This window comes from Microtus pennsylvanicus, chromosome 12 (assembly GCF_037038515.1).
Source record: "Microtus pennsylvanicus isolate mMicPen1 chromosome 12, mMicPen1.hap1, whole genome shotgun sequence".
Classification (NCBI taxonomy): domain Eukaryota; kingdom Metazoa; phylum Chordata; class Mammalia; order Rodentia; family Cricetidae; genus Microtus; species Microtus pennsylvanicus.
The window spans coordinates 70,492,501-70,513,470 of record NC_134590.1 but is presented as its reverse complement, the minus strand read 5'-3'; the positions used below and the strand labels follow the sequence as shown (position 1 = coordinate 70,513,470).

The 20,970-nt window shown below is 41.4% G+C and overlaps 1 protein-coding gene across 1 annotated transcript in view; it reads right to left on the bottom strand.

Moving 5' to 3' along the window:
* Abca13 (ATP binding cassette subfamily A member 13) overlaps positions 1 to 20,970 on the bottom strand; it is a 408,645-nt gene that overhangs the window by 122,053 nt on the left and 265,622 nt on the right. The window lies entirely within an intron of this gene.

Genomic DNA, 20,970 nt, shown 5'->3' with positions numbered 1-20,970 from the left:
TGCTGTGGGACAATGGTCTTTTATCCTGTCACTTGTATTATTTTTAATAAAATGCTGATTGGCCAGTAGCCAGGCAGGAAGTATAGGTGGGGTGATGGCAGCCAGGCAGAAAGTAGAGGCGTGGCAACAAGAATTCTGGGAAGAGGAAAACTCAGACAACAGTTGTGACCCAGCCTCAAAGGAAGCAAGATGTGACTGCCTCACCAAAAAAGATATCATAGGCTAAAATAAGTTATAAGAATTAGTTAATAAGAAGCCTGAGCTAACGGGCCAATCAGTTTATAACTAATATAGACCTCTGTGTGATTCTTTGTGACTTAACGACTTCAGGAACTGGGCAGGATAGGGATCAGGTGGGACAGAAAACCCCCGTCAACAAGTAAGATATAAGAATTAGTTAATAAGAAAATCCTGAGCTACTAGGCCAACCAGTTTATAATTAATGTGGACCTCTCTGTATTCCTTTGGGACTGAATGACTGAAGGACCAGGTGGGACAGAAACTCCCCCGCCCCCCGGCAACAGTCTACAATGACTTGGAAAGAGAAGCTGGTTCATGGACACAAGTTCCAAACAGAAAACATGGTTAGAGGTTGAGAACACTGGCTCTAATACAGTCTTTGAAGAAAAGACAAGGTTGGACAATGAATTTGGTTAACAGACATGGTGGTTTTATTTAACCAACTAAACTTCAGTAAAAACTCGAGACACTGAAGCTTAGCCACTCTTCTGGTTGCTGAGCAGCTGGATATCCTGCAAGTGACTGGAGTAACCTACCTGATTCCACAGGCATCTTCCCAAATCTCCCTCCCAGAATCTCTATTGGCTGGCTCTTGTGATAATCAAATCTAATAAGGTCATGACAACCCTTAAATCTCCTAAGCAGGCTGCCACAGTGCCGAGGCCCCAAGGGCAGCTGATAGCTGCATTTAAGCATGATGCTGTTAAGGAACATCCGCCATGGGCTTATTTAGTGTGACGTCGTTAAGGAACGTACTCTATGGGTTTATTGGATATAACCGAAAATAATCATTGGTGGCATGACTTATTTCAGCATCTAACCAGATCTCCTTTTTCCCGGATCAAACTCAAAGTCCTAGTGTTTAATCCTGTCTTATTCTCGCTTGCCCTCCAGCATCAACTTTTCCTACCAGAAATTCTAGGCATTGATTTGTGGAACCTGTGTTAATTCCAGTTATCCAGTGCCAGAGCAGAATACCAGCACTCCCAGCAGACTGATTGGTTTTTAATGTCAGCTTACACAAAGTAGAATTACCTGGGAAGAGCAAACCTCGGTTGAGGAATTACGTAGATCAAATTGTCCTGATTAGTAATTGATGTAGTGAGGCCTAGTCAACTGATTGTGGTACATCCCTAGAAGTGATGGGGGAGAGTCTTCTGTTTTGTGTTAATTTCATTGGTTAAATAAAGAGACTGCCTTCGCCCTGAGAGGACAGAAAATTAGGTAGGTGGAATAGACAGACAGAATGCTGGGAGAAAGAAGCCGAGTCAGTCAGTCACCATGATTCTCCCACTCCAGACAGATGCAGGTTAAGATCTTTCCTGGTGCCCAAGCCGAGGTCCCCAGTTAGTTCCTTGGGCAGCTGAGGATAGGGAACCTGAAATGACCCTAGCCTAGAGCAATACTGACAAATATCTTGCATATCATCATAGAACCTTCATCTGGTGATGGATGGAGATAGAGACAGAGACCCACACTGGAGCACTGGACTGAGCTCCCAAGGTCCCAATGAGGAGCAGAAGGAGGGAGAACATGAGCAAAGAAGTCGGGACCACGAGGGGTGCACCCACCCACTGAGACAGTGGAGCTGATCTACTGGGAGCCCACCAAGGCCAGCAGAACTGTGACTGAAAAAGCATGGGTTAAAACTGGACCCTCTGAACATGGCGAACAATGAGGGCTGATGAGAAGCCAAGGACAATGGCACGGGGTTTTGATCCTACACAATGTGCTGGCTTTGTGGGAGCCTAGCCAGTTTGGATGTTCACCTTCCTAGATATGGACAGAGCGGGGAGGACCTAGGACTTACCACAGGGCAGAGAACCCTGACTGCTCTTTGGACTGGAGAGGGAGGGGGAGAGGAGTGGGAGGAGGGGGAGAAGGGTGGGAAGAGGGGGAGAAGGATGGGAGGAGGGGGAGAAGGGTGGGAGGAGGGGGAGGGAAATGGGAGGCTGGGAGGAGGTGGAAACTTGTTTTTTTTTTCTTTCTTTTCTCAATGAAAAAATAAATAAATAAAGTAAAAAAAAATCTTTCCTGGTAAGCCAGCTCGTGGTGCTACACAGAATACTAGAAATGGGTTAGATCAATATGTAAGAGCTAGCCAATGGGAGGCTGGAGCTAAAGGGCCAAGCAGTGTTTAAAAGAATACAGTTTCTGTGTAATTATTTCGGGTAAAGCTAGCAGTGCGGGCGGCCGGGAGCCAGGAACATAGCCCTCCGCTCATAATACAACAGAGATAAAGTTAAAGCCTTTCTTTTTTGTTTAAACAGAAAAAGGGAAAATGATGGAGATGGGTCTTGTATCTTTCTTATCTGTTGCTTTCATTGGTTAACTAATAAAGAAAACTGCTTGGCCTCATAGGACAGAAAATTAGGTAGGCGGAGTAGACTGAACAGAATGCTGGGAGAAAGAAGCCGAGTCAGTCAGTCGCCATGATTCTCCCACTCCAGACAGATGCAGGTTAAGATCTTTCCTGGTAAGCCAGCTCATGGTGCTACACAGAATATTAGAAATGGGTTAGATCAATATGTAAGAGCTAGCCAATGAGAGGTTAAAACTAATGGGCCAGGCAGTGTTTAAAAGAATACAGTTTCTGTGTAATTATTTCGGGGCATTAGCTAGCTGGTGGCCAGGAGCCCGGCGGCAAGAACGCGGCCCGCAGCTCCTTCAACATAGAAGGATGGGTCTGGGCTGACCAAGATAGCTAGATGAGTCTAAGCCAGTGAGAGAGCCAGAAAGTCAGGAAGCACATTCCTCCATGGTTTCTGTTTAAGCTCCTGCCCTGGCTTCCCTCAGTGATAGGTTTTTATCTACAGGTATAAAATCAGCTAAACTCCTTCCTCCCCTCATGTTGTTTTTTTTTATCACAGCACTTGAAGGCAAACTGTAACTTCCAAATAAATGGATGTTTCTCCGGGTCTGAACACTCAGAGTTGAATATGTTCTGCACACACCAAGTTTCCTACAATCTACAGGTTTCTGATCTCCAAATGCCCATCATTATTAGTCCATGGGTGTCTTCCATTCAGGATTCCCATTATCCCAGTCATCCAGGCTCAGAACTGGGTCCCATCCTCACCTCACCTTTCTTTGCCACATGTGTTCAAGTTTCCCAGTTCTGTTTCTTCCACTTTGCCCTGTCACATAGAGTCACAGGGTTCATGCCCACTAGCACTTTGTCTTGGTGGCTCTGAACTCACATTATTGCTAAGCCTGCCTCTCCCCAAGCTCAGCATGTATGCCATCTCCAACACACTAGAGAATACTTTTCTAAAAGAAGAAAGAGAGAGAGAGAGAGAGAGAGAGAGAGAGAGAGAGAGAGAGAGAGAGAACAACAGACAGGCAGACAAGGAGGAAGAAGGAAGGAAGAAAAGAAAGAGAGAGTGAGAAAAAGAGGAAGGGAAAGAAGGAAGGAAGGAAGGAAGGAAGGAAGGAAGGAAGGAAGGAAGGAAGGAAGGAAGGAAGGAAGGAAAGTGTATGAATGAAAGGGCAGAGGGGAGAGGGAGAAAAAGGGAACAGTCGTATCCTTCACCTTCACACAGGCTCACTTTATGATAAAATATAAAATTCTCCCATCAATTCCATTTGAAAGATGAAATTAGTATCATTTTCCTTGACCCTGATACATTTTATCTTTTCCTTCAACTTTCTGGTCCAGGCCCCATCAGCATCTCATTCCACCTCACTCCTATTCAGAAATTAATTTCATTTTTTGAAATCATTATCACATTGTCATGCTTTAGTCAAGCAAAACCATTGAATAAAAATGTATAAAGACCGCTCCTGTCTTACAGGGCTTTTACTTACGAATTTTCAACTCTACAGTAAGGCAGAAGTGAAATATACTTTGGAGAAATTGTGTTTCAGAATTGAATTTTAATCTTTTCCTGGCTACAGACATTTGGCACCATTCTCTGGTCATGCTGGGCAGCTAGCACATTGAGCAGCCGGTCCTAGCCACCCACACGATCCATCTCTATAACTTTGAATCACAAACTTGTGATCTTTTTGCTGTTAATTGTATTGTATGAATTTCTCACAGCATTTTCAATTTATTGTGAGTTTATCAGTGTGTGAGTTTAAGAACGGTATCATTAAGCCAAGCTTATGCTCCAAGTTTATATTGTCACTTTTAACATAAATACACAGTGAAATGATTAGATTACTAGTCAGTCTAATCAACCTAACCAGCATTCCTTTTTTTAATTTTTAATTTTTAATTATTTTTGTTGTTATTGAGCTATATATTTTTCTCTACTCCCCTCCCTTCCTCTCAACCCCCACCCTCTCCCATGGTCCCAATGCTACCAATTTACTCAGGGGATGTTGTCTTTTTCTACGTCCCAGGTAGTTAAGATCCATGCATGTCTCTCTTAGGGTCCTATTGTTTTCTAGGTTCTGGAGGATACTAAACAACATTTCTTAAAACACTGCTGATGAGTATGTAAATTAGTGCAACCATTATGAGACACAGAACAATGGATATACTTCAAAAATTAAAATTAGAAAGCCGGGCGATGGTGGCGCACGCCTTTAATCCCAGCACTCGGGAGGCAGAGGCAGGCGGATCTCTGTGAGTTCGAGACCAGCCTGGTCTACAGAGCTAGTTCCAGGACAGGCTCCAAAGCCACAGAGAAACCCTGTCTCGAAAAACCAAAAAAAAAAATTAAAATTAGAAATACTGTAAGATGTGGCACCCCAGTAAAAGACTGATAGGGTCATAACTAAAAAATAAAATCATTATACTGATAACATGTCTGCACACCATGTTCAGCAAAGCCTCAGTAACCAAGAAAAATCTACAACCCAAGTGTCCAGTTAGATGAGCAGATGCAGAAAAAATGTTGAGTTTGGATCATAGACATGGGCATTTACAAATACCTACAGAGTTTAAGATTCAACCTTTTTTGTTTTTGTTTTTGTTGTTTGGTTGGTTTGGTTTTCCAAAGGGCTTGTCTGTGGTAACAGCCCTGGTTGCCCTAGAACTCTCTTTGTAGACTAGACTGGCCTTCAACTCACATAGATCCACCTGCCTCTGCCTCCCAAGTGTTGGAGTTAGAGGCATGTGACACCACTGCCAAGATGATTCAACCAATTTTTTTTTTTTAAGAAATAGAAATCTTGCTTTTGGCAAAAATACTTCTGAAATGAATACATAAATAAAATAAGCCAGAAGCAGAAAAATAAATAACCACGTGATAGTGCTTAGATGTAAATTTTTAAAAAGTGAAACAATAAAAGCTAAGTGTAGAAAGGGCAGGGTGAGGGAGATGTTATTGAAGGGATACAAGAGGAATTTGTCCTAGGGACAGACAGACATACAAGCATGGTGACCATGGATAATGATGCCCTGGTTATCTTTGATGGGACAGATCTTAAGTGTTATTGTCACACATACACACAAAGAAATGAATTAAATTTACAGGACTGCACACAAGAATAGGAGGAAAAAGTGACAGTCCTCAGAACCTGAGTTCTTATATACATGATACAGAGATGAGCAGCTGGTACCCAAATGTATACCTCATCCATGTGTTACATACCTACAGCTGGAACTAACCATGCACCAAGATATCCAGGAAAAAAAAAACCTGCATCTGTACCGAGCAAGCATAGACATTTTCCTTTTCATTATTCCCTAGACAGTGTAGCACAAAAACTATCTGATAGCAGTTTCACTTTATTATGCATTTTCAGTCACCTGGAGAGTATGTAAATTGTGAGACAGAGTAATTTTAAGTTACAGGCCTATGCTGCACCAACGCCGTTTCAAATAAAATATGTGAGCATCTGTGGATTCAGGCATCTATCAAGGTTCTCGAAACGAATCCTGTCAGATACTTAGGGATAACATAATCTATGGCCATGTGTGCCATGTGATTTGGGTATGTGTGTGTGTATCTTTGAGTGAAGTTCTGTCGCACTAATATCATTATGGCCATTTGAGAAGGGATACCTGAAACACAGGTATCTCAGATGCCTCCTAGAGTCTGACAACTAGCTGGGACATGCTGGACTTCCAGCCAATAGATGCTGATATCACAACCCACTTTCTCACCAGCACTCACTGCTGATCACCCAAAGACCATAATCATCCAGCAGGAAGGAGACAGGCTAGAGACCAACTCTGCTCTGCACATCCTGCAGAAAAGCTGTAAATGTCCCCACGGATGGTGCAGTAATGAAATTTTGAACTACCAATGATGGATCCATGTTTGACCAACTCTCATAAACATCTAGGCTTACCCTAAACCATCAGAGTTGCTGCTGGGAGTTTAAAAATGGTGCTCTAATGATGGTATTCTGTTCCCTCATTTCTAAGTTATGAATGTATTGTCCTTCATTGCAGCATATTTCCTGGACTGGTGTCATTTTTAGAGCTCTAATCTAGGAGGTGAGGGCAATCTGCTCTCCCATCTCACCGGTGAAATGATGGACTGCCTCTCTGGTTAGCAATCACCAGTGTGGTTGGCTGTATCCTGGATATTTGCATAATGCATCTTTCCGTTCGGCACTCTGATAATGAAACTTCATGTAAGGAAACCAACGAAAGACAAACATTTCTTTGTAAGGCACATTCTGGAATGGTGGATTCTTAGAGGAAATAGAAACTTCAAAGAATGGTGTAGCCCTAACATACCAGGTTTTAATTGCCATGGGTTCTGTTTTCCTGAGCACAAAACCTACTCCTGTTATCAGCAGAGCCCAGGTCAGTGATAATCTCAACCTAACTCCCACCAAGGTACAATAGCACTGAGAACTGGGCATCTATACAACCATCATGTAGACAGTAGAGTTCCTAACAACAAACCCTCACCAGGCAGCAGAAAAGGAACTGATCTCTCTGATAATATTATATTAATATATAATATTATATATATAAATAAAATCAAACCTTCATAAGACAGCAAAAGAACAGCTGATATACATGGAGAGAGCTCCAGAAGAACCCACAACCCTCCACCCCCCAGCAGGTACCATCCTGTCCTTCCCTCTCTCTTTTGCATGAGAATATGAACCTCACTAAGTGTTGCCTCCACCTATACCTTAGAAGTATGTCTTTGGAGAGGTCACAGGTCACTGCTGGGTCTGGGACTATCCCTTTCAAGGAATCTCACTGGAATAACTCAAAGACACCACCATTCACTTGATAATGGCTTTAGCGTGCTACAATTTATATATTTTACAGAGTGAAATATTTCGGTGAAATAACATTAAAAAGTTCACATGTTTCATATGGCCTACATGAGATCTTAAAATCCCTGGGAAGTATGACCTAGACTGCTCAGGGCAACAAGAGCAAGGTGCATTTGTAGTGCCCCTCACTACATGAAGGGTACAAGAAAATACTTGTACACATGAAGATTTATGATGTGGCACTTGCCATACCTGCTCTAATTACTACACTATATATACATGACATGTACTGAAGCATTACATGGCACCCTATAAAGATCATACTATATTTTCATGTATCCATCTTTTAAAGTAGTTACATTTCAGCTTAATAAACAAATATAGGCTATCATTTCCTGCTATCTCACTTCATAGTCATTCCTAGGCATTCACCACAGAACTAAGAAATTCTCTTTAGATATCAAGACACAGAAAAAGACATCCAGTGTGAAGGTTTAGAACAGAAAACCTTGCTATCAAAATGGTAGTTAAGCCCAGTGCTTGCTGCTAGCTTTTGAAAGACCACATCCAGCTAGGGTTAGGGTAACATGTTCTGCCAATGTTCTGACTTGGATGTGGAAATCAGAGCACTAGGTACCAGGGTGATCCATCAAGGACCAAGCAAAGATTTTATCTGCTCGGTCTCAGGCCATAGGTGTTGCTGTGCCAGCTAACATAAGCAGGGTGATGGGGCAGACAATGGTCCATCCCTGAGGACATTACCTGCCACCACAGGGAAGCCATTGTGGTACTTTAGACCATCCCCAGAAGGTACCGAGGAGCAGGATGGGAGTTCTGGCAGCACTGGGGATGGTGGATTATAATGGACATAAATATATATGCTTGAAACTTGTGTGGTGTCTGGGTCTGCAAACACACTTGGCTTACCACCAGATTACCGTTTTTCAGAATCCTATTTGTTTTTGCAGCACTTCTACGAGGTTAAACATACTTTAAAATTAAACTAATATTACTTTAAATTGGATGTAAGAAGACTTTATGTGTATTTTGCAAAGACTGGAAAAGGTTTGGGGTTATTTAAATAAACGACATATGCATACATTTTCTCAAAAAAAATAAGAGAGTAATGAATAGGAAATGAACAAGGAAACACAGGGAAAATGACTGTCTCCCCAAGGAAGCTTTAAGCCTGTATCAATAGGGGACACAACCCAACTGCACAGTGCATCTCACACACTATCTCAGGAAGTGAAAATTTAGACAGCAAACCCTTTCCAAAGACCCAAGGAAGTGGGGGTTGGTTACGACCAGTGTCCAGTACCACGTACTACATATAAAGCAACCACTCCTATAGTGGGACTTGCTGTGGAGAAATGGGCAGCCAAGGGGCTGGGGAGTGGAAGATGAATTCAGAAAGGGAATGGAAGCAGAAGAAGGTTCTTCTGAATGATCCTGAGATCAGGCAGAATTTGTATCAGAGTGAGAGGTGCAGCTCCAATTTTCTGAGTCTCCATTTAATCGCTTTTCTGGGAGGCCAGAAATATCATTTACAGCCTTTGATGTCCTAGTGTGGAAGCGGCATTATGCCAAGGAACAATCCCTGTAATTGGGGAATTATTTTCTTTGTATCCTGTTATTCAGTATTCTACTTAGGTTACAATGGCACTATGAGAAAATCTTGAGCTGACAAGGCTGGTAACAGGGCCAAGAGTCTTAAAGCAAAGGGCCATGACTAAAGCATCACAATGCCCATCACAATGGGCTCACAGCCCTTGCCAACATCACTTCAAAGGTTTTCAGAGGTGATGTTCGTATGTGCATTTTAAGGACACATAAAACATTTTTCTTTGATTATTCCTATCTTTTATATTCCGGTTTTTCCTTCTAGGAATTGGCCCACAGCAATGTATAAACGTGTAAAATTAGGTTTCTCATTTAGTATTCTCATTATGGCTACATCTGTTATGGTTTCTAGACTGTATATCTGTCATTTATAAAAATGCACATCTGTGCTTTCATACCATATCCATTATAATGGAGAGACACTTAACACATTGTGATTCAACTCATCACGTCAGGGCTCATTACTTTTATAAATGTATATCTTTGGCAGTATTAATGCCCACATGTCTGTAATGTAGACATCGAAAGGTTTTTATCGGCCTCCACCTGTGTGGAAAAGTTTGTGCTCATTAAATCGCTGTTCTTTTAACTATGGGTCACAATCCATGCAAGGTCCTATAACTGAACGCAGGCTACTAGAATGTACAGCGACAGTAAACAGATTTCCAAACAGGCAAACAGGAAAACTTTAATTAATTCAGAATACAAAATAATAACTGTGAGACCTCCATGGTATATCATATGAGTTTCACTACTTGTTTCTGTGATAAATAATCTGGCAAAAATAATTCGGGAGAAAAAGCATTTATTTTATCTCACAGTTCCAGGTTCCCATCTATCACTGGAAAGAATTTAAATCAGCTACACACATAAGACCAGAGAACAGTGAATTAGTAAGTACAAGCTAGGACTCCACTTTCTCTACCATATATAGTTCAGGGTCCCCTGATAAGAAATGGTACCACACATGGTGAGGAGATCTTCCTAACTTAATTAACCTAATAAAGATAACCCTCCACAGACATGCTCAGAAGCCAACTTGATCTAGACAATCCTTGAGGTCCTCTTCCTGGGTCAAGTGCAACTAATAATCACAGGTTTTACCCACAGCTTGCACCCTTTGTACTGTGAATGCCCCACCACAAAACTCTAAAAGGCTGCCCGAAATGCCTTGGCTCAAATTTGTAAATCCTGAATTACAGTGCCTTTACTATACACGGAAAAATTTATTTCTTATAGAAATATGAATATTTAATTATTTAAAACAAAGACTTTTCATACTTTCTTACCATCATTCCTCATCTTGTACGTATCAAACCAGTGTATCTTCGAGTTGTACTCTGTTAGAATGCTTGATTTTAAAATTGGTTGTTTGAGAGTTTCTGACTTAAGTTTCATTAGAAAATGCTAAATGAATTTTGACTTAAAATTAGAACTGGATTTCTTATTATTTCTGAAATAGTCCTCAACTTTCTTTTGTCATTTTGTTCTACATATTAATATGAAGTGTCACTCTCAATGTTGACCATTATAAAATCTAAATACTGGTCAACTATAAAGAAGTTGCCTATCCTGTAATATCAAATGTTTAGCCAAGATTTAAATCTTTATGTAAAAAGTAATAGTTCACAGATCTCATTAGCCTGTAAACTTCTCTCATGTTTAATAAATTGTAAATGTAAAACAAAGAACTGTGTTGAAAATAAGTGTTGTAATTTATTATAAGTAGATGTTTGATTTTTACATCTACTTTGTATATTTAAATAACAAAGGCCATGTAAAAACTTTTCAGGCAATAAAGGTTGAAGAAATGCTTCCTTGAGTCTTCAGGAATCACCAGGAATCTTGAGGGACAGTTAAAAGCATAACGTAATCAGATACCACTAAGAGTGAGTACGGAAGCGGAGGGTGCTTCTACTAAGTGTCATCCTGATGGATTTTACCTTCTCTTCCCACTCTTAATGTCTTAGAGGGAAAATGCATTCTCAATATTAAAAATCATTACCACTACTAAGCATTAGTAGTAATCATGAAAAGCTCTTGAATTTAAAAGTAGGGTATAAATATACCCATACACACACTTACATGCAAACATAAACAAGCAAACAAAAAGTAGGGCAAAAATTATAATAAATCCCAATCCAAAACCAATCAGGCACAAGTACTTTTCTCATTTTAGGAATTTCTCTTGACACACCCACTATTACTAAATTCTGTTTTGCGTGTTGTATGTCTTCAGTTTCATGGATCAACTTTAATGTCCCAAAAATATTTTTGCCTCATGTAAATGTGTATAATTGGTGTACTATGCTGGAACCAATGCTCACCCAAGTTTTCTTTCTTCTATAGTAGTGATTCATTCTCAACCTCTAAGTAATGACCTCTTGGAGATCAAATAACCCTTTCACAGGGATCACTTAAGACCACTGGAAAATGTGGATATTTACACTATGATTCATAACAGTAGCAAAATTACAGTTATAGCAAAGCACCATAACATGAGGAATTGTATTAAAGGGTCGAAGCATAGGAAAGTTGAGAATAACTGTTCTGTGGATTTAGTATTCCATCATCTTCCTTTGGCTAACAGCTCAGATAGCTACCTATGCTAACAATACATCTACAATGTAATTTTTGAGCCACTTTCTATAGGAGGATAATCCGGTTACTTGTTTAAAATATTGGGAACAGCGTCTCTCAACCAGAATTTGAGGGGAACTACACACTCTCTTTCTCTGTCTCTTTCTCTCTCTCTGTCTCTCTCTCTCTCTGTCTCTCTGTCTGTCTCTCTCTCTCCATATATAAATATGTGTGTGTGTGTGTATATACATATATATATTCTACAAGCAATATTCTACTGTGCACTGTCTTTTGAGATTGTAGACAAAAATCGCAAGACCAAACTCTAGTCCTCTAAGATGGAAAAGTCCTGTACCTTTTGGGTCCTCCCTTTCATAACCAAAACCACAGAGACACAACACAACAAACCCTACAATGGGAATCTCAAAGGTACTAAGCAGGTGGTGGACTCCAGGGGACCAGAAGACTTGAACAGAAGGTACTGAGTCCCCAGCATGTACTTATCACGTCTGTGTATCTAGACAGAAGCCTCCAAATCAGCTGTCAAGAGACAGGCACAACAGAGAATAGAGAAAGAGTTGCCTCTGATTGAAGGAGATCTTTTTAACAACTTGCAGTCAACCACTAGCAAGAGGATCCTCATCCAAGAAAGTTGATCTTACACAACTGCTTGACAAAGACAGGTACAATGGTCACCTCACCTGGGTTAGAAATGGGCTGAGTCTCTGTCCTAGTAAATTGCCATTAAGTCATAATTCCTTTTTTTTACTTTTTTTAAATTTATTTATTTATTAAGGATTTCTGCCTCCTCCCCACAACCGCCTCCCATTTCCCTCCCCCTCCCCCGATCAAGTCACCCTCTCTCATCTGCTCCAAGAGCAATCAGGGTTCCCTGACCTGTGGGAAGCCCAAGGACCGCCCACCTCTATCCAGGTCTCCTAAGGTGAGCATCCACACTGCCTAGGCTCCCCCAAAGCCAGTACGTGCAGTAGGATCAAAAACGACTGCGATTGTTCTTGAGTTTGCAGTATTCCTCATAATTCTTAAAGGAGTAGAGTTGGCCAACTCTGGCCACTGTGACCCTTTACTCCCACAAAAGAAGACAGCGAAGCTTGTGAGTCACTGCCTCTACCTGGTAGCATTCAGTCTGAGCATGGCACTATGGGTACAAATAACTCACTGCCTCCAGTGTCAGCCATCCCCAGCAGGACACGGACCATCCTTTTAATTGACTGTGACTGAAATGAAGGTCACATTTGCAGACACCCGTTCCTAGCACCCAATAACCACATCTGCCCAGTATCTTCCCAGAGACAGTCTCCTGATCTTAGGTTCCTTCTCTCTCATTGTGAACTGGGTGAGGAAGGTTATTCCTAGAGACTGTTTTTATTCATTATTCCCTGGTTTCTTTCATCTCTGCCTCATTGCCTAGCATGCCATGTGTGTGAACCCATCTGCTACCTTCCATCTCTAAACACAAGCACATACAAACACCTAGAATCCTATTAAGGTGCAAATCAAGCCCAGAAAGAAAGGCACTAATTAGGGAAAGAAGAAAGGAAAAAAAAATCATATGGCATCATAATAAACTTTTGAACAGAAAAGTAATCTTGAACAGAAAGACTAAAGCTAAAGGGACCATATCACTTGACTTCAAAGTACTTAAAATTAAAAATAAAACATCTTTTATATTATAGAGTTTTCATTAAAAACAGACACAGACAAATGGAACAAGACAGAAAGTCCAGGTACAGAGCAACCCATCTGTGGCCAACTGGATTTGTTATTGTTTTGGTTTTATTCAAAGATGCCAAGAACAAACCGTGCAGGCTGGTCAGCTGGCACATAGGGAAATTATCTTGCCACCAAGCCCGATGACCGGAGTGTGAGTCACAGGACCCACATGGTAGAAGGGGAGAACTGACTCCTGTAAGTTGTTCTCTGACCTCCACATGGGCATCACAGCATGTGCACCATATTTAAAAAAGCACCCACAATAAGTAGACAAAGAAATAATTAATACAATAAAAATAATAACGGAAAAAGACCGCACTCTGGGGAAAAGGCACTCTTTACTAAATGGTGCTATAGAAACTGTGTATCCGTATGTAAAGGAAAGAAACAAAACTATTTCTCACTCTACACAAAGATCACTTCAATATCCATCTTAAAAAACCACAAGACCTAAAGTCAGGCAAGTATTACAGGATAAAGGGGAAAGAGACCCATGTAGTGGACATGGGTGATCTTTAGATAAGACCCGAAATACACAGGAAACAAGCAAAACTAGACAAACAGGATGGCACCAAATGAAAACACTTCTACACAGCCAAAGAAATTATCAACTGGGGGAAGACACAACCTACACAACGGGCAAAAAATATTTCAAACCATACAGTCGATAGTGGAGCATAGCAAGGACGCACAGATAACTGAATAGCAAAAAGTAATCAATTTTAAAATTCAGTATTTTTTAAAATTCAATATTTTTTAAGAAAACATGAATTACCAATAGCACATGAAATTAAAAAAAAAAAACTATGATACCAGAACTCATCAGGGAAATGCAAATGAAAACCATGGGGAGACAAGGCCTGACTCCTGGAAGCAGGACCGTGAGGCTACGTCAAAAAGACAAATGATAAGCTTAAGAGAGAAAGTAGAGAAAGAGACCAACGCACTGCTGGTGAAGAGTGGCTGTTTTGGAAAACAACATGGGTGCTCCTTAAAATTTAAAAGTAGAGCTGCCTGTGACCCAGAAATACTTCTTCTGCTGTCTGTCAAAGGGTACCTGTGCTTTCATGTCCACTATGGTACTCCTCACAATAGGAAAGACATGGAATTAACCTACATGCCCATCAACTGACAGACAGACTAAGAAAATGTGGTATTTTTACACCAAGGGCTATTATTCAGACATAAAATGATGAAATCCTGCCATTAACAACAAGAATGAAAGTGTAGAATATTATGTTAAGTGAAATAAGAATAGGTCCAGAACGAAATACTATAAAATATCAGGTCCTGGAGCTACACAAACAAAAGCAGGTGATGGCATTCCACAGTCCTCGCTGCTTCCGTGCCTAGCATAATGTCTGCAGGGGTTTGTGTAAATAGGTGAATGTCAGAGGAAATGGATCCACAGGTGGGTTTTGGAAACTACTACCTATGGGGGACAAGAGATGAGCTATTAACTCATTCTGATAGGTGGGAGGCCTTTAGTGGAGCCTAGTCACACGTGAACCAGACCTTGAGCATTGAGCAGAAATGTCTAACCTTCTGTTAAGATGCTGGACAGTGCAGGAAGAAACCTAATTGAAGGACCTCAGGGGCTGTAATCCACTAAGCATAAAAGCCCTGTGATGCCAAGCCATGTGAAAAGGCATGGAACAGGATGAGATCTCAGGCTGGCAGCAGTAAATGCACAGCTATTTAGATGCATGGGCTTTATCCCGAACACACATAAGAGGCGCTGAAAGTTCTAAGTATTGGGCAAGAACAATTTCAACATTTTAGAAACGCTTTTCCCAACAAAATGTCAGCATCTTGATTGCACTTTGATTGTTGAATCAATACAAATGGAATTCTGAAAAAAAAAATGATTTCAGAAAACAAGATCCAGGAGGCAAAAGCACTTAGGCACCTGGTACATGGTGGAAGGTGAGGTGACCTGAGAGGCACACACAGGTTTGAAGATTTTCTTTTTTCATTACTTGACCTAGGTGTAGGATAAATGCCTAGGCATCACAGGAAGACCCTAAAAGACAGTAAGCAGCAGCTTAAGAATATTTAATAGAGATAAATGTTCATGTTAATAGGATTACAATTTAATGCGCACATTTGAGACCTGTTGTGTTGTCGCTGAACCTTTACCTGGGGCAGAACTTTCAATGGCAGAGTGCTGGACCAGACCACAGATAGCCTGCGGATGATCTCCTGGTATTGTGGTATATGTCTGTAATCTCAGTCCATGGAAGATGTAGGCAGAAGGATTAGGAGTTTGAGGATAGTTACAAATACATAGTGGGTTGGAAGAACAACCTGAACCCTGTAAGACCTTATTTCAAAATAAAAATAAATAAAACAAAATAATTTAAAAGACATAACAAGATGATGCCATCTACATTCTCAGTACTTGTGAGACTGAGGCGGGGGGATGATGAGTTGCATCTGGTTTTTATAGTAGGGCCCTATCTCAAAAGAGGGGCTATAAATTAAGGAGAATACTGTGTCTAGAAAGATGCTTATCATGGGTGACCTCAGACGTGCCCAGAGAGTCACCATGGTAGGCTGCCTAAGGTGAAAATACCCAGGAAAGCGCCCATGGCACCCAGGTCCAGGTGAGTAGTAATAAAAGAAGAAAAGACTTGAGCCTGTGGGATTACAGAGACAAAAACAGAGATTTGCTGAATGACTATGTGCTATGCAGGAAAAGGCAGATTCCAGGTTTGCTCTAGACTGACTTGTAGGTTCCCCTAAGATTCTGGCAAATGCCTCTGATCACAAATGTCATTAAACTGCTGACAAGAATATAAAAGAAGTGATAAAGGAACAAAATTACCTTCCAACCCACAGTCTTGCCATCCTTGCTGAGCCCCAAATCTCCACACAACACTCCAAGTGAGACCTAAAAAGCCGTACTTCTCGTCACCCCAAAATGTCCAGATACCTGTTACATCAGAGCAGATGAATTCCTACTGCGCTAATAGACAGAAAGAGATGATACTCCATCTTGGAAATTCACCTTGGGAACCAGAGCTGGTTTTCCTGCGCTAGAGAATCCATTTTCCAGGGCTTCACAAACTGGCTCTATGGAAATGGATTAGAAAATTCAAGCGGGATGGCATTGGGCTCCATGCTTCAGATATGGACTCAGATAAGGTATGAGAGCCCTAGGTTGAGAAAAGACACCACCGTAGGTCCTGACAAACCAGCCTCCTTATGAGTAAACAGAATGGGACTCATAAAGTTCCTTCACCTCTGGGGCAAAACTGCCCATAAATGCCAACACAGCTATCAGAGGGCTAACCAGGAAGGAATGCCCAGTATTGTTTTAGTTCAGAAACGGGAGTTTCAGCTTCTGTTTTCTGCAGGCTCCTGAGCCCTAGGTGACAGGGCTGCTGGGGTCAAAGCTGAGCATAAGCCTCGGCCTCTGCTGTCAGCCTCCTCCCCTGGCTAGGCTTTGCTTTCATTATAATATTAAGCTCATAGATCCAGCTCTGTCCAATTCCCACATGAATGGGCAAGCAAAAAGAGATGTGATAGAATATTTTTGCTCAGAGCTTTGCTAGTGGGAGTTCTTAATCAATATTTTAATAACAACTCACAATGCACCCTCCTGCGCTGTTGTCTTCTCTGTTCCCAATTTACTGCACAAAACTTTCTTTCCTGCGCCGAGCACATAAACAAGTCAAAAATTGAAACTTTGACACAAAGAAAACAAATAAAATATCTTTAGAGAAATTTCCAATAGCAGAGAATAAATGTGTTTTTGATGTCTAAGCCAGCTTCTCAACAAACAAATGAAGAGCCCACTGCTGTAAGTAGATGCTTCTGAGATGGCCATCATCTGGTTATGTGACCAGCAGTGCAGACATGATCAACGGGCAACTGTGATTCAGGCAGCAATGCTCTGGTACCCTCTACCCAATTACCCCAAGTACTAGCCAGTAAGGTGCAGAGCTGGTGTATAACAACCCTCACGGCACCCACTCCTCCAGAGCAATCCTGAGTCTGCTTCCCGATGTGGGAGTCCCCTCTGTGTGCTGTGATTATCATTAATGAATAAAGAAACTGCCTTGCCTGTTGATAGGGTAGAACTTAGTTGGGCAGGGAGGACTGGACTGAATGCTGGGCGAAAGAAGGGCAGAGTCAGGGGCTGCCATGGATCTGCCACCAGAGATAGACATGCTGGAACTTTGCTGGTAGGCCACGACCTCGAGGTGATACACAGATTAATAGAAATGGGTTAAATTAATATGTAAGAGTTAGCCAGAAGAAGCTAGAGCTAATGGGCCAAGAAGTGATTCAATGAATATAGTTTCTGTGAGGTTATTTTGGCTCTGGGTGGGCAGGATGAACAAGCAGTTCCTTGCAACAGCTTCCCAGGCTTCAATACCGCTCTCTGCAGAAGCATACCAGAGGCTCCTACACATATTTCCCTTTACTCTCTCTCTCTCTCTCATGTGACCACAGGGCCTCCTATGTGGACTCTAATGGGTGGCATGCACCTTTTATCAGAACCTATGGGTATCATAACCCAACTTTCAAAGTCAGTGAACTCCCGATCTCTTGCCTTCGCCATAACTGAATCATAATAAGAGCAATATTTTGAGAAACCTTATAAGAAATTTTGTTCAAAATTAAGCATTTGCAAAAACTTGTAAGGCATGGTAGCATAGGCCTCTAATCCCTCTAACTGGAAGGAGAAGACAGAAGGATTGCGAACTTGAAACCAGGCTGTAATACATGGAAAAACTTTATCTCAAAGAAAGAGTCAGGCAAGAATCACACACATGTACACACGGGCGCGCGCGCGCACACACACACACACACACACTCTGCATGTTAGTTCTGTGTTATGCAGCTGCTTGGGATGGGTTCTTGTGGTCCCTGTTTCCTGGAAACAGCCTTTGTCTAATTCTTCTCCATACAAGACTGACTTGAAATATTTCATTTTCACCAAAAATCTCACTACCGCTTCCTCTAGTGCCTTAGCTGTGATATGAACTCTACAGCCTGCAGTTTTCTGGCCCTGGCATTTGCAGTCTGCAGCCTGCCCTTATGACTTTAACGGGCTACACCCTTGCTTCCTGGCTTCTTCCGGTCTGACATTTGAGCATACTTTGTTACCAGAACCTCAAGCACGCAACACAGAGACCAACATGACACAGAGGCCATGACCAACATGACTGAGGCAGTTTATAGGCAGCATAGAACATGCAGCTGAGAATTCTGGGTGCTGTCTCCAGTTCACAGGAAGCCTCTTGAACTGAGCTACCAGTTCTCTTAAACTGCTGCAGGATATACCAAGGGTAGGTGGGACAAAACCAAATGAATGGTGCACGCAGTTCCTTACTTTTTCTTGATTAGGTATTTATTTGGTCTCTGTTGCTCTTTGATTTCCATTGCTCTTAGAAAGGTGTGTTAGCTCATTGCTAGTTTGTCCTGTAACATATCCCTGGAGGAACCATGGCCTCAGGCTTTCTACTCTGGCATCTTGCTGATGACTAAAACCACTTTCTTTGCTATAAAACAGTTCATCACTAAAGGAGATGCAGTGGCAGAGAAGTTCCCACAGCCTAAACCATTTGCACCTATTTGTTTCCAGTTAACCTGAGGTAGTGGTGGCCACTCTGCTCTTCTGACTGCCCCCATGGGAGAAGGACAGAAGGCCGGTCAGCAGCTGCCTATAGCACAAGAGTCTAGTGGGGCAGAAGAGGACCATAAAGAGGACCACAGTAGGAAGCTGCTGAGGGCTAGAAAAATACTATGAACATCGGAAGAGAGAAAGGAAGGGAGTGGACAGGAAGTGGGAGGGACAACAGTTGGTTGCCCTTCTGGACATTAGCCATTGAGTGCAGACAGCAGCTTGATATCCTGACCTGTTCATTGGCTGAATATGCAAGCCAGTCCTGGGGTTGCTTACCTGATTTCCTTCACCAGTCACTTTTAAGGCAAGGCTGAGACCAAGGCTGCTTGTGGCTGCTCTGATCTCTCTTTTCCAGTATTGTGGATGCTACTGCAAAGTTTCATGTCCTCTTGCAATATCTGCCCCCATGCAAAACACCCTGTGCCTCCTTTGGGGCACCTGATCTCTCCTAACATTTCTCAAAGGGCTGCCAGGTCTGACATCAGTCATTCAGCCCCAGGAGCACAAGTTTCTATTTGGGTCTTAAATCCTTTCTTATCCCCCATGCTCCAAACTTTTCTTCATCCGTCTGAACTTTAATGTTTTCTTTGTTCCAGATTCTTCTCGATCTTGCCTAGATACCCAAATACCTCTACATTTGAGAATAACCTTTCTGTGTTTCTCTTATTTTTTTCTTATGTTTTTGTTTTACAATGCTATTCTTATCCTCAGGAAAGAATGTTCACTGACTAACTAAAAAGGTCCTTCCTCCATGTAGCATCAGTCAAGGTCAAGTGAGATTTGGCTTTAAAAAAATATAATCCTTTTCAGAGAGAACAATTGCTCTCCATACTCACACTCATGATGAGGTCAAACTAGACAACTTGAAATCTGAAACATGCCAGGACTGACTGGTAGTGCTGACCTCTAGAATACCCATTGAGCTCAAACTACTGTTCATCACTCAAGGGCCACTATTATAGTCCTTGATGGAGAATGTCCACAAAGAAAAGGACCATTCAGTTGGACATGAGAGAAAAGTGACCCTTGCTACTAGTGAGAAGAAGATGCTACTATGCCTAAGAGCCAAACTGGCTTAGCACCTAAGCTCCTAGATGATTATGTAGAACATCAAGTTTCTAACCAATAAGGTAGGCAAATAATTCCTATCTTATATTTTCATTTTATTGTTTTTCTTTTTCAAATTATAATTTAATTATAGCATTTCTCCATTTCCTTCCCTCCCTCCAAGTCCTCCCATATACTCTTTCCTATCTCATTCAAATTCATGGCCTCTCTTTTCATGAACTTTTATTCCATACATATACACATATGCACATATCCGGCTGACCAGACCCATATACTAACACAGAAACTATATTAATTATAACACTGTTTGGCCAATATCTTAGGTGTATTTCTAGCTAGCTCTTATATCATAAATTAATCCATTTCTATTAATTTATGTACCATCACGAGGCTGTGACCTACCAGAAAAGTTCCAGCATCTGTCTCCTTTGGCACCTACATGGCATCTCTCTGACTCTGCTTTCTTTCTCCCTGCATTCAGTTTAGTTTTTCCAACTAGTTCTATTCCGCCCCGCCATAGGCCTAAGCAGCTTCTTTATTAACCAATGGTAATAAAACATATTCACAGCATACAGAGGGCATATATTCCTAAAAGTAATCGGATCACTCCATATAACACTACCTGTGTGAATGTTTTTGGAGCTGATCATTTGGCACTAAACCATCAACTGGCACATATATACAGATGAAATGCCCATTCATATAAAAAACATAAAATAAAACAGGTAGTAAATTGTGAATCAAATATTAAAAGTGAACAAAGGGAACCGATTCAGAGTGACAGCTCATCATGGACCTCCATGAGCACTGATGCTTCTGCAAGTACCCATGAAATAAATTACAACAGGTGGAGAGCCTGGTATTGTTTATGCTTCCTGACTTTTTTCTTCTTTTTGTAATGACTTAAATTAACTTGATAAATTATTGCTTCTCCACTCAACTAAAGTTAG